Source organism: Talpa europaea, assembly GCF_964194135.1.
Source record: "Talpa europaea genome assembly, chromosome: 15".
In the NCBI taxonomy this organism is placed as follows: domain Eukaryota; kingdom Metazoa; phylum Chordata; class Mammalia; order Eulipotyphla; family Talpidae; genus Talpa; species Talpa europaea.
Window position 1 is genome coordinate 32826074 of NC_140083.1, and position 12875 is coordinate 32838948.

At 38.7% G+C, this 12875-nt stretch overlaps 1 protein-coding gene across 1 annotated transcript in view; it reads right to left on the reverse strand.

Annotated features, from left to right (window-relative positions):
- The window catches only part of TRHDE (thyrotropin releasing hormone degrading enzyme), a gene marked incomplete at its 5' end in the record, with an annotated part of 360848 nt that overhangs the window by 333835 nt on the left and 14138 nt on the right, over nucleotides 1–12875 (reverse strand). The window lies entirely within an intron of this gene.

Genomic DNA, 12875 nt, shown 5'->3' on the forward strand with positions numbered 1-12875 from the left:
CATAGACATTACGGGGTTGGGTAGTATTAAGTTGGAAGAGAACAAAGAAAATGAAATGCATCAGTTTGGCCAATGATCTACTTGAACCTAAATCTCCAAAGTGAGAGAACAGAGGAATGAAAGCAAAGAAAAATGACTAAAGGAAAGTAACAGCAATGTCCTAATGCACCATCCTCTGTCAATAAACCCAAAACTTGGAAGTTTTCTGGATTCAGATCTATTCATTTGTCATGGAAGTCAATGCCTTCACACAGACCTAGTGATTCTTTCCTTCAAGTATATTATCCAAACTTCAAAAGTTTACTAAGTGACTACTATGGGCAAGGAATCGTGCTGTTCACCATGGAATACATATAGAATATGCACTTGTGTCATTTCTGTGGACTGCCCAGGAGATAGATGTGTACTTGTCTGTATAGAATTATATGAATAATATGAATAATTGATGAGTTTGGGAATAGTACTTCTCTTCCAGCTCTTGAAATCTTGTGGGAAAAGATGTATGGAACACAAAAATGGAATTTTGAAACAATGATCCACAGGTAATTATAATTGGTAAGTTTATTACTATTCAAGGAAGGGGAGGAATCTAAGGGCAAGGCTTCATGGTAGAAATGAAAACTAGAACTGTCTAGAACAATTAACCTTCTCTGTTGGCATAAATCTTCCTGGCTACACCAATATGATGTAAAATCTGAATTCAGTAATTGAACCCTAACATTTCACGGAGTTCAGTTCCAAAAGAAATGCTTGATTGCTGCGTGAAAAGACACGTCTGGGGAGGCCAGTGGCTTGCATTCACCGGGTCTACAGCCCCATTTTCCATGCTCCATCACAGCCTTCTGTTGGGCTTTCTAAACTCCAGGCTTTCTCCCCTCTAAATTATTTGACACACTTCTTCAAGATCAATATTTCTTAAGACTTGCTTTAGCTTTTCATTCCCTTATCCTTTGGGGAACCTGATTTTTTTCCCCATTTCTAATCTAAACAGATTTTTCTGACCCTGCTTCTGTCTATTTGATTTGACTTCCAGCAGTTCCAACCTGCATCTTCCCAGGGATCCAGGCTAACTGAGAACAATCTCTGGAGCTCAACTGCTGAGTCTGAAGCTGGTTCTGCCACTCATGAACCAGGTTATCAGGGGCAAGCTCGGTATTCACTCTTCTCAGTGACTCATTTTCTGCATCTAGAAAATGGGGACAACAATTCTTGCCTCAAATCATCAAATAAAGCATTAAGTGAAATAGTAGAATAGTTCCCAGCAGCTAGTAAGTATTCAATCAAGAATATCTTTACTGTTTATAATTAAATCATCTTTATTTACAACTCACTATCTGAAGAATTATAACTCCATTAAGATTAACTTTAGCAAAAACACAATCACATAATGACCTGAAAATAAGAGCGTAGTCACAATTATTTTGGAGCCCAAAAATATAGTTAAATTCCATGTGATTATGGATGTTGAGTAGCAGGGGTCACTGGAAGGCAGAATCAATCTTGAAGGGAACTCATTTCTACTTTCTGGATGTGGGATGAAGAGAAAGTTCAGGTCTTGGGAGAAGAAAATGAGGAAAACCTCTTAGCAAATAGACAGTCCTCATATGAATAGAGGAGGTGTTGGGCTGCGGATATAACCTCAGGTAGTTCCACACATACTTGCCAAAGCAGAGGAAGGAAAATCCGTAACTGGGGGAAAATGTACAGGGGTGAAGCCAGGGGCATTTTCTTCATTTTGAGCAGAGAGAGATGAATCGGGCAAATATAAATTAGTAAATTATCTTTCCTATTGGCTTCCACTTCTGAAGACATTGGTTCGTCTGCTTTATCCAAAGATGGTATAGTAAAACTTTGGAGTTCTTCTAGTCCAAAAAGTCTATCAGAATAAAATCTTTCTTGCCTTTGTGGAATAAGAGTTGGATCAGGACATGGTTGGCCTGAAGGTGCGGTTATTATTTATGAACCTTTTCCCTTGGAGCTAAACGAGACCCAGTGTCAGAAGGTGCTCTGTGAGGGTCAGTTAACCCATCACAGCTTGATTTCCGCTTCCCTTGGCAATCTGATGACTAGACCCAGATTTCCCTCAGTCTCTAGATCCTCTTATTCCTCCCCTTGGACACAAGAGTGAGACTCTGAATAGAACCTGCAAGGAAGTTGAAGGGGAAAGAAAAGCTCTTATTTCATCTGAAGGTCATGGACCCAATGGTGAGGCACCCTGTGCAGAATGTTCCTTGCCAAATTCTGCGTTCGGCACACCCAGTACATAAAGATCTTCTTCTAAAAGTTCACATTAAAGCCTTGTTCAATTTTATTCAGTGTAAGTATTTTCTTTCCTGAAGTCACTGAGAATTCCTAGAGCAGTCTGAGTGTCAACCAATTATCATTTATTTTTTTTCCTTTAGAACAGGGAATTATTTTCCTTTGATAAGAATGAATGGTCTCTCCAATTCTTCAAAAGCTTTAGCTCACTTTTCATATGTCACCAAGTTTTCAGGTACATGGCTGATCTCCTTTGCTCTGGAAAGCTCCTCTTTCCCTAACTAGTAATTTCCCTTTACTATTAATTTCCTTTGAAGTGTCATTTAAATTCTGAGATACTGTTCAGTTATCACTTTAAGTTTTTGCTGAAGCTTTTGATTCTCACTTTCAAACTGTGTGTTTTCTGACTGCAAAGTTGCTCATTCAGTCTGGAGGTTTTTAATAAACCCTGTAAGCTCTCATTTGTTTTATCTACTTCAGATAACGGAGTGTAAATTCAGTTTCTTTCTCCTTCTAGGGTTTTTAAGGAAGCATTTTATTTAGCAGCAGGATTCAGTTTCTTCACTGCTCGTCTTGGTTGTTGAAAATTGTCTGATTCGCTCTTTATTTCCAACTTGAACTTTTAATCACCTGTATGTCTTCTCGAAGCACAGAAGCCCAAACTTTCATCTTTTGCAAGGGTTAAGTCAGAGACTTGAACTGATTTTCTATAGTATAGAGAATCAGTTCAGCACCCATTCTGTAAGCGTCCAATGTTGTTTTCTATTTAAGTTCATTTGTTGTACTTGTTCTCTCTGTTTGTCAGCTCCCTGTGAAAGCTGCTTCTGGCTTGCCTGAAGTTGGGAATTTTCACTCATGTACTCTTTTATGGATATTTTAAGTTGTTCTCCATTCATGTGAACTACTTTTAAGATTGGTTTGGCTCTAGCTACTTACAATTTGAGATATTTGGATTCATCTTCTAGAGACTATATCCTTTTAGAAAATCCATCATCTACTCACCATTTTTTGGAACATTTAAATTTCTTTTAACTCCTTTTCTAGAGAGAGCCCTTCATCCTTAAGTTTAGACTTATACTGTTCAACATTTCATTGGTGGCCTCCAAGTTGCGTGCTGTTGTCACTTCCTCCTCTTCCTCTAAATTGATACCCTTTAAAGATGACTCTAATCTCTTTTTGAACAAGGCTCATTTTTCAAATTGTTTACATTGTTCTGAAATTAGTGTAGAAAGTTCTATAGCAAACTCTTTCTCTCTCCCCACATAAATCTGGCTTCCATCCAATAAAAACTTCTTCAAAAAAAACAGAACAGCACATAATCCACAGTAGTTTGAAATGTCATCAATTCTCATGAAAACCTAGGGATTGAGACCTGGCCTCACACCTTCAGGCAATACTGCCACAAGCCTGTGTAGTCTTTCCTGGAGCAGCTCCAACTACCTCTGAAGAGTAGGCCTGGGCTCCTCCCCTGCCCCACACCAAGGCTACCATGCTTGCAGTCACAGCGAGGGCCCAGCCAGGTAACTACAATGGGCAGAGAAGGTTTGAGTTCTGTGTGGAACCACAGGAAGCTTACAAACCACTGTGGAGCAGGCGGCAGGGGGTTAGAGGGGAGAAAAGAAGAAACTTCTACAGAGCAGCCTGCAGTGGGTCAGTGGGGAGACTCCCTCCAAACAGCTTCTAGTGTGCAAGCTGCTGACCAATGGAGTCTTGGCTTGCATGTTACACTTTAGGTCCTAAGGCTCCGTACCCCCCATATCTGTATTTAGCTAATGTTTTGCTTACGGGTAGACTTTCTCCTTTCTTCTATGTCATAATGTTTTTCCTTCACAGATTCTATCCACTCCTGATAGCTGTACTGATGAAGAATCCCCATCTACATCATCCCTTGAGGTGGGTGCTCTATTCATGCAAAACAAATTGTTCTCTTGCTCCTTAGAATGTGAGGATCGAAGCTAAAACAATCTGATGACAGTGCTCCAAGAAGATTATTAATCGGCATCTGCTGTCTAGATACTGGAGGCTAGGCTTCCCAAGACATAATTGTTTAATTTTTCATTTCTGTGAGTTTTCCAGAATCCTACCCTTGATTTTCTCATTTGCATAAGCCTTGCATAAGATTATTGCTTTCAGATATTTGCCCCCAATTAATTTATATGCTAATCTTCTCACTCTGAAGAGCTCACCGTGATGATGTCATCCCTCCATGAACACGGTCTTCCTCTCACAAAGCGTTCTAATTTGCCTTCCACCTACCCATACCCACCCATTCCTCAAAATCCAGTTTTTCTCCATAATTATTTGTGCCCTTGTGGATCACTATCATATTCTTGTTTAACATCTAACATACATTGAATTTACCTTTCCTTTATAAAATAAGGTCTTGACCAGGTAGTGAGTGGTAGCATGCTTATTTTATCTCATCAAACAACCATTTGAAGAAAAAAATCCATACCTTACACATTGGTTTATGCATGTATTTAACATGGTGCTAAGCTCAGAAAGAACAGTGGGTATCTATCACCTTGCTGATTAAGGTTAATCAGAAAAGCTTAAAATTTCTCCCTCCCTATCATTTAAATCTGTGAACTTCCTATGAATTCTGCCAGCCTGCTTTCTCATTGATCTTCTTAATGTCAGAATTTCCTAAGAAAGTCAGTTCATTTTTTAACAATATTGCTCAACAAATATTTGTAAATGAATGGGAAAAAATGGTTTTCCTGCTTTTACAAAAATATGACAAGAAATAATTTTCAGCACCATGTGAAGAGCAGTGAAATTGATTGGCTTTAGGCACCCACCAATTCCCTCCAAATTAGACCTAATCAGAAAGCAGCAGCATCTCACAGACCCACTGAGCTTCCTTCTTGCCATCTGGTCTGAAAGGGAAGTCCAGAAACATTAATAGGTGGCAGTGACTAAAGACAGAAAGTACTGTCAGTGCTTTTAATATTTTCTTCCACTATGAATATTTATCTTCTTTTATCTAACTGAATACAAAGGCTTTCCAGGAACAATACTTGATTCTTCCGCAAAGAATCTTCCTCTATGTTTCTTGCAAATTACCTCCCAGAAATTTTAATATATCTCAAGCAAAAATCCTGGTTAATCTTGCTGAAATTTGACATCAATCCTGAAAGAATCACTTCAGTGTGAATAACATTAACCTTTGAAATATGATTTGTTTAATGACTTGTTTTATATCACGGTTACCAAGATATTTTTCTGTGGACTGCCAATCATTTTATGTCTGAGACCGGATAAAAAGTTTGTGGACTTTTCCTGCTGGCTGGGATCTAAGCAAGTAATTCCTCTTGTCTGCCACGTATCCACTTACTGTCTGTTCCTTAATCCTTAGAAAGTTGAGCTAGACCAGTTTGGCAGCCTTAATCTTAGAGATATCCTCATATCTTTATGAGGATATTAATGGAGAAAAGAAACTATGAGTCCTTTGGCAAAGGTGATAGAATGTTTTGTGTTGCCCCCAAGCTTCTACAGAAACTGCCTGATGGGATACAAAGTCTTCCCAGGCTCAAATTGTTAATGGTTCCCTCTGCTGAAAGGAGATAAAAATAAGTAGCAGGACACACAGATCCCTTCATAAGCTGACCCCTGCATCACTCTCCAGCCTCACCTCTCACCTTTCCCTCCTCATATTACACAATACTCTACCTCCCTTAGATTATAAAAGATTAGCCAAACCAGTCCTGTAAAGTAAAAGCCCTGAAGTGCTAGAAGGAAAAAAGAAGAGGGAAGGGGAAAAATTGATAATAAATCTGCAGTTAGAAGGAAAGGAAACAACAGAGAAAGGAAAAGCAAACCCTGTTAGATAATCAGGTGACAGACCATTACTCCAGGCATGGCGGGCCCTGTCTACAGACAACTGGGCAGGTGGCTTCCACTGAAAACACCCAGATCCCAATAAGAAGACCTAGGGAAGGAGGATCAGGGCCAGATTCACCTCCCTCCTCTCTATAAAAGAGAGTAAGATGTGGTTGTGCACCCTGCAAACCATCACACATGTTACCATATACACACAACCATGACCACTCTACACTGACTAAACTGTTCAGTTGCATAGGCTATTTGTTTTTAAGTCAAGCTTATTCTATTATCTTTTATTAGTCTCTTGAATTTGAAGACTCTTAAACCTCAGGGAAGTTACTAAATCATGGATAATATCACAAAACCAATTGCCTTTCATCACAAATACACCGTCAGCCCAGGCTAGTCACCAGGGCAAAGACATCTGCTGAGGTGTATTCCATTACACCAGTGTCCTAAAGGGGACTTGGAACTGCCAAGCTCTATAAGCACCACCATTAAGTGAATTCTAACTACTCAGTTCTCTCCCTCTTCTGTTCACAAGTCTCTCCAGTCTACCTGCTGTGTAAATAATGCTTATCATCAACAGCTCTTATCCTTTACACAAACCAGAGACTTCCACTGCTCTGACCACTTGCTCATCCTTATGTAGATCTGCTCTCATTCACCTTCAGAGCCAGAGGGAGGTGTGAGCACTCCCCTAGCGCTCTCACTGATGGTCTACACTGCTGCTCCTCCACTTCCATGAAAAATCCCTCCTCTTTTGGAGTTCATGGCTTCCACTGCCTCTTGCTCACTGAGGCCTCCTGTGGATATTCACACTTCTATAGTGTGAAGCCTGGCTTATAGCTTGCTACCAACACTCTTAAGGATGCCCCCTTAATATGCCTGATGTTTTTTAGATTATGGTCTCACAATTACCTTATCTCTGCTCCATACACTGTCTTCCACCCAACTTTGTAACAATAGTCTTAAAATTCCTCAAATTAATCCTAAAATCTGAAACCTCCACTCTATCACCAACCATTTTTCCACTTCATTCATTTTATTATTCCAGTCCTAGTTTGTATTCCCAAGCTGACTTTTATTCTTCATTTGTCGCAATCCGTTTTTCATGAATATCACTCCTATTGTGGGTTCTCCTGTCTCCCTCTCTCTCTGCAAACTATGACCCATGATCAAAAAGTCTTGTATTGTCCCTCTAGATACTTACACTCTTCACTGCTGCCCATGTGTGTCTTGTAGTCTCCTAAGTAAATTCTCCCCACATGTATCTACTCTACTCCTATTTCTAGTACTTAAAACTTACAGAAAGGTCCAATGAGTTTTACATTTCTCCTACAAAGACAAGTCACTAAACATCAGGTAGCCCTTAGGTACCATCTGGAAATGTTTTTGTTTTCTCCTTACATTCAACTCCCCCATAATCTAAAAATAATTGCAAAAGGCTCTGCACAGGCGTATTTTCATACTCCTTCCCTTAGCCATCTCTCTTATAAACAAAGTCCACCATCCCTGCACCCATTTCTTCACTCCACACACACTCCTTAAGAAAACCAATCATCTTCTGTTCCTACCACACTGATAGAATTTATAAGATTTAGGGCCTCCCCTGGTGGTGCAGCGGTTGAGCGCTGGGCTGCGAAGCTGCCCGCAGAATCTGCAGTGCCGGTTCGATCCCAGTGAGGGTCCCACATGGCGCGGCAGACCTCTCCTGCCACACCCGCTGCTCCCCTCAGCAGTGTATTTCATAGGTTTGCCTGTTCTGTTCCCCGCTCTGGCTCGATGAATTCTCTCACCCTCCAGGGCTTCTGACTGTACCCAGTGCTTGTATAAATAAATAAATAAATCTTTTTTAAAAAGAATTTATAAGATTTACCAATTATATTCCTTTTTTTTAAAGTAATCAAATTCCAACAAATTCCTGACCAACCCTCCTGGCCCACTGACAAGTGCTGGCCTGACCGGGAGCCCCAGCCTGGCTCAGGCGTGCTTCTCATGTGGCAGAGCTGTGTGAGTGCCATATCCCAGGACAGTCACCCACATGGCAGCAGACTCCCAGGCCAGCCCAGGCCCATCTAGTCCACTCTTATGACTCTCACCAGCTCATCAACAATGCTCAGAGCCCTGGCTTTACCAGAGATGACAGGACAATTCCTGGTCTTTCAATTTATGAGATCCACCCCTTTTCTCCTCTTCTGTGCTGGATCTTCCAGATCCTAGACTCTGCACTGGATTCCAGTGCCACTTGGTAGTTTCTTTGCCCCTAAGCACTCAATTCTCTTTACCAACTCTTTCACCTACAGCTTCTTACAGCATGCCTTAAAAGTCGTGATAGCTGTTTATATTTTTATAAATAACAGTTATCATTGGCTGTTTCTATTTCAATATTGGTCAAAATTATTCCTCAGATATTTTCATGCCTTAAGTATTGATGTAACCAAAGGGATTTGGAAATTCCTGACATTGTAAATTCTTTAAAAGGAAATTCACTCATTTAGATGCCCAATGGACATTCACTGAGGACCTGCCACTTTCTGCAATCCATAGGAACTGCTGATCATATAAAGATAAGATTTGGTGCCAGCTTTCAAAGAGTTCACAGCCCAGAAGAGCAAAGAGGCAAACAGAAGAGAATATGAACAGCTAGATACTATGTCAGATGAGTGCACAAAATAGTATAAGTATAGAGTGGAGAAGATAACGGACTATTCTCAGGATAGTCAGGAACCCTTTCTTTATATCCCCACATACATTGTAATCCAACTCTTTTATTGCTGTTGTTTTCTTTGTCTATAGGTCATTATCATATTTGTAAAGCAATCTATGCAAAATCTCTGATGACAAAAGGGCTCTTATTATTAACATGGATTTTTTTAAAAACAGAATATATATTTAGTATATTAATTTACACTCCTACTCCTCTCTTGTTTTGTTAAATTGAGACCTAAATACTCTATTCAGTGGGAAACTACCCAGAATAATCCCATGTCTTGAGTGTGTATACACAATATCATCACAAGAACTGTTGCATCAGATACATGAATCATAAGTATGTACATATGTGTAGGTAGGTAGGTATATGTACATATACACCATCGCTGTAAATGTACATATACAGGGTGTAGGTATATGTACATATACACCATCACTGTAAATTTTATGTTTCTTTCCTACAGTAGTCCATTCACAAAACAAAACTAAAACATGTTTGTGGCACCTGTAACATTTTTTTGCTCTGCATCCCTTCGCTAGACACTATTATTTTTTGAAACACACACTCCAAGCCACAAGGTGAAGTAGAAGATGCTAAGTTCCTTAGGCATTATCCCTCATATAGCCTGTCTAGACACAGATGATCACCTGACTCAACCAGAACAATCAACACACTCCCTCTGAGTTTGGGAATTTATAAGTCACTCTCCTTCATGAGGCCCGCATGGCAATATATAAAACTTGATAGATGTAGCAGCCATATTTCACCACGGAAATCAAAGAACAGAGGAAGCCTGCCCATAGTAGGAGAGTAAAGCAAACCAAAGCAGAAAAGGCTGATGAAGACCTGAAATTGCATTGCCAAGTTTTTCAGAGTACTACAAGTCCCAGCTCCATTGCTGATCTAGGATTCTTTGAGTATCTCTCTAATAAATGTCCCTTTTTGCTTAAGTTCAAATTGAGTTTTTATAGCTTGTTAATTAAAGATGAATAACCAGTCATACCAGGATAAATAGATCACATGGGCAGTGTAGATTGTGCATACAAGAGATTGGCCAAGAAAAACTAAAACCTTATTCATTGTGAATATACGGTGAATCTGGAGGATGAAAACTATAGAGTTAATATCACCTTAAAGTAGATCTTGACTCAGCTCTTTTATTTCCCAAGTGCTTACATGCTCTACTCTTTTGTCCCTGTCCAAGACCTAGCAATTCTTTCTTTAAAGTTTCTTTCATAGCTATACTATACTATTCATTTAAATTGTAACTACTGCAGTCCAGAGTTTCTTAGCTAAGTGGAATTCCTGCTTCCAATTTTCTCATATCCACATATCTTGCATTCTTTTCTCAGACAGATCATAAAAACTACACATCTCATGTCCCTAGCTTTTAAATTTCCAGTGGTTCTTACTGTTAACTGAACAAAATCTTAAAATGTAACTAGGCATCAAGCTCATATAAACTTATATCTATCTTTCAAACTTACAATTACTACTCCCTTCTTTGATTTCTGAATATATCATCAATTTAATTGCCATAAACAACAGTGAAATGGTATGCAAAAGAATAAAGTAGTCTACATGAAGTTACACTAGAAAACTAAAGCCACAGGTGAATGGGTGAGTCACCACCAAACTACAGCACATTGATTTCTTCATAGCATGTATCATTACTTGATATATTACATATTTATTTATTTAGCATCACTCCTCATTAGAAAGTAAGTTTCCTGAGAGCAGGAACTTTGTTCTTTCTAAGCATAAATGAAAAATATTGCCAAATGGGACTGTGGACACATGTCACAGCATCTTCAATTTTCAAGAGAAACTAGAAATAACTTTGTGCTCAGTCCCAATTTCTAAATGTTGGCAAATTACTAAAAAAAATGTTAAGCCATTTTGGGGATGTGAAAGCAAGTATGTCTTCAAACGTGTATTCTTTCTGAAAGTGGAGTTTGTCATTGCTGTACTAAGAGGGATCTTAGACATTTTTATCTTTCTAATTACTTAAGGTCATACCTTTGAAAGTGTAGGTAACTTGATAAGAAAATGATGATGCTTCAAACATGCACACCTGAGGCTCTGCTATGATTCTGTTGGTTTACTAAGATGCTACTCAAGATGTTCCCCCAGGCCTCCCTCTGGCGCAAGGGGTTAAGCACCGCAAAATGAAGCAATCCACAGCCTCTGCAGCACGAGTTTATTCCCCCAGCTTGCCAGAGAGAAACCCACATGGTGAAGCAGACCTCTCCTGACTCTCCCGCTGCTCCCCTCTGCAGTGTATTTCAGTCAGTCTGCCTGTTCTGCTCTCCACTCTGTCTTTGGTGAATCCTCTCACCCCCCTCATCTCTGGCCTGTGCCCCAGCTCTTCTATGCATAAATAAATAAAAATCTTTAAAAAAAAAGTAGATATTCCTTCCTACCCTAAAGGAAACTGCTTCAGCTTTGGAACCAAAGTGACCACATGACTTTCCCACATCCAAGATTCTGCAGTTAAGAGCTATTATGAGTTCAGAAATGCCATTCCCATGTGTACCCCATAATAAAGAAGAAATGCAGTAAAAAAAAAAAAAAGAAAAGATTGGATTTCCAAGGAGTAATGGAAAACAAGGGGTAATGGAAAACAAGAGTTAGTTCTTAAATTATATTTCCACAGTTGATAAAAAGGGTTCCCAATGACAATTTTGCTTTTTTGATTATTTTTAGTATTTTTAGGTTATAAGTATAAGCTAAAATTTTACTTAAGTAGACCTTTTGATGTTCTCTGGGAGCATCTTTTATCTTTTCCAGAAAAAAATTATTAACTAGGAATTATTAAATGTTTACTAACTAGATATATAAGGCTAATATAAAGTCACATCTAAATAATTAAGAGTGTCTGATTTTAAACACAGGTCACTTAGTAACAAGTATAATTGTGTAGGGCTAAGAATGCTCATAAGATATTTTAAAGAAAATACTCTAGGAGAAAATATGTCCAGTATACTCTACACTAACTCACAGTTAGTTAGTATACTCTATACTAACTCACAGTTAGTATACTCTATACTAACTCACAGTCCAGTATACTCTATATTAGCTGTGAGTTAATCCCAGCAAATCAATCATCAATTTTCGAAGATGTAAAAAAGAAATGACACGTATTGGTGTTTCTTTTCTGTGTATAGACCAAAGCATAGAGTCTTAAAATATCCATAGGAGACATCAACAAACATCAGAGGAGTTCAACATATCAAATGAGTTTCAATCCAAAATAGTAAAATGTCTTTCAACCCTCTATAGTCAGCATTTAGGACATTAAATTAAGTCCACGAAACATAGTTCTTCAGTAATGGCATTAATTTTGTATGCAGAAAGTTTCATTTTTAAATAAGTCCCACAGTGACTTAAACTAAAAATAACAGTGACAAAATGTATTTATCAAAATATGTTTTTTTCAAAATTTAGGTTATTAAAGAGTTATGAACCTCCTCTAGTTAATACAGACTTCTATTCACTTCAAGCCACACTGAATAAGAGGGCCACTGGAGAATCATGACCTGGATTCTCTTACAGACACACAGGTGAACTGATGAATCCCCAGCTCCAAGGCACAAGTACAGGAAGCTCATAATTTCAGATCAGATCAACACAAGTGTGATTTGCAACTCTACCACTTGCTTAGTTTTTTGACCCTGGGAAAGATTCCTAATCTCTTTAAACTTCAATTTATTCATTTGAGAAAACAGAATCCTAACACTGTGTTTTAGGGTTTCCATGAAAATTTAAACAAAGTCCTATTTATTTTGTAAGACATTGAAATGAGGAAGCTGTTACTCAGTATGGCTTGACTAACACGAGGAAATAGAATGCAAAGAGAGGCTAGATGCCACGGTGTCACAAATGGCAGCCATCATAGAGAGCCCAATTAATTCTTATTCTAAACTTAATACAGACAGTGAATTCTCCAGGTCGCCTGTTTGCCATCCTTTACTAAGAACATATTTCTGTTTCAGTACCACATGCTAACGGATTGCACTATTAGAGCTCCTTCTACGAACATAGTACTATACATGGGATAAAAGGTACAAAATTT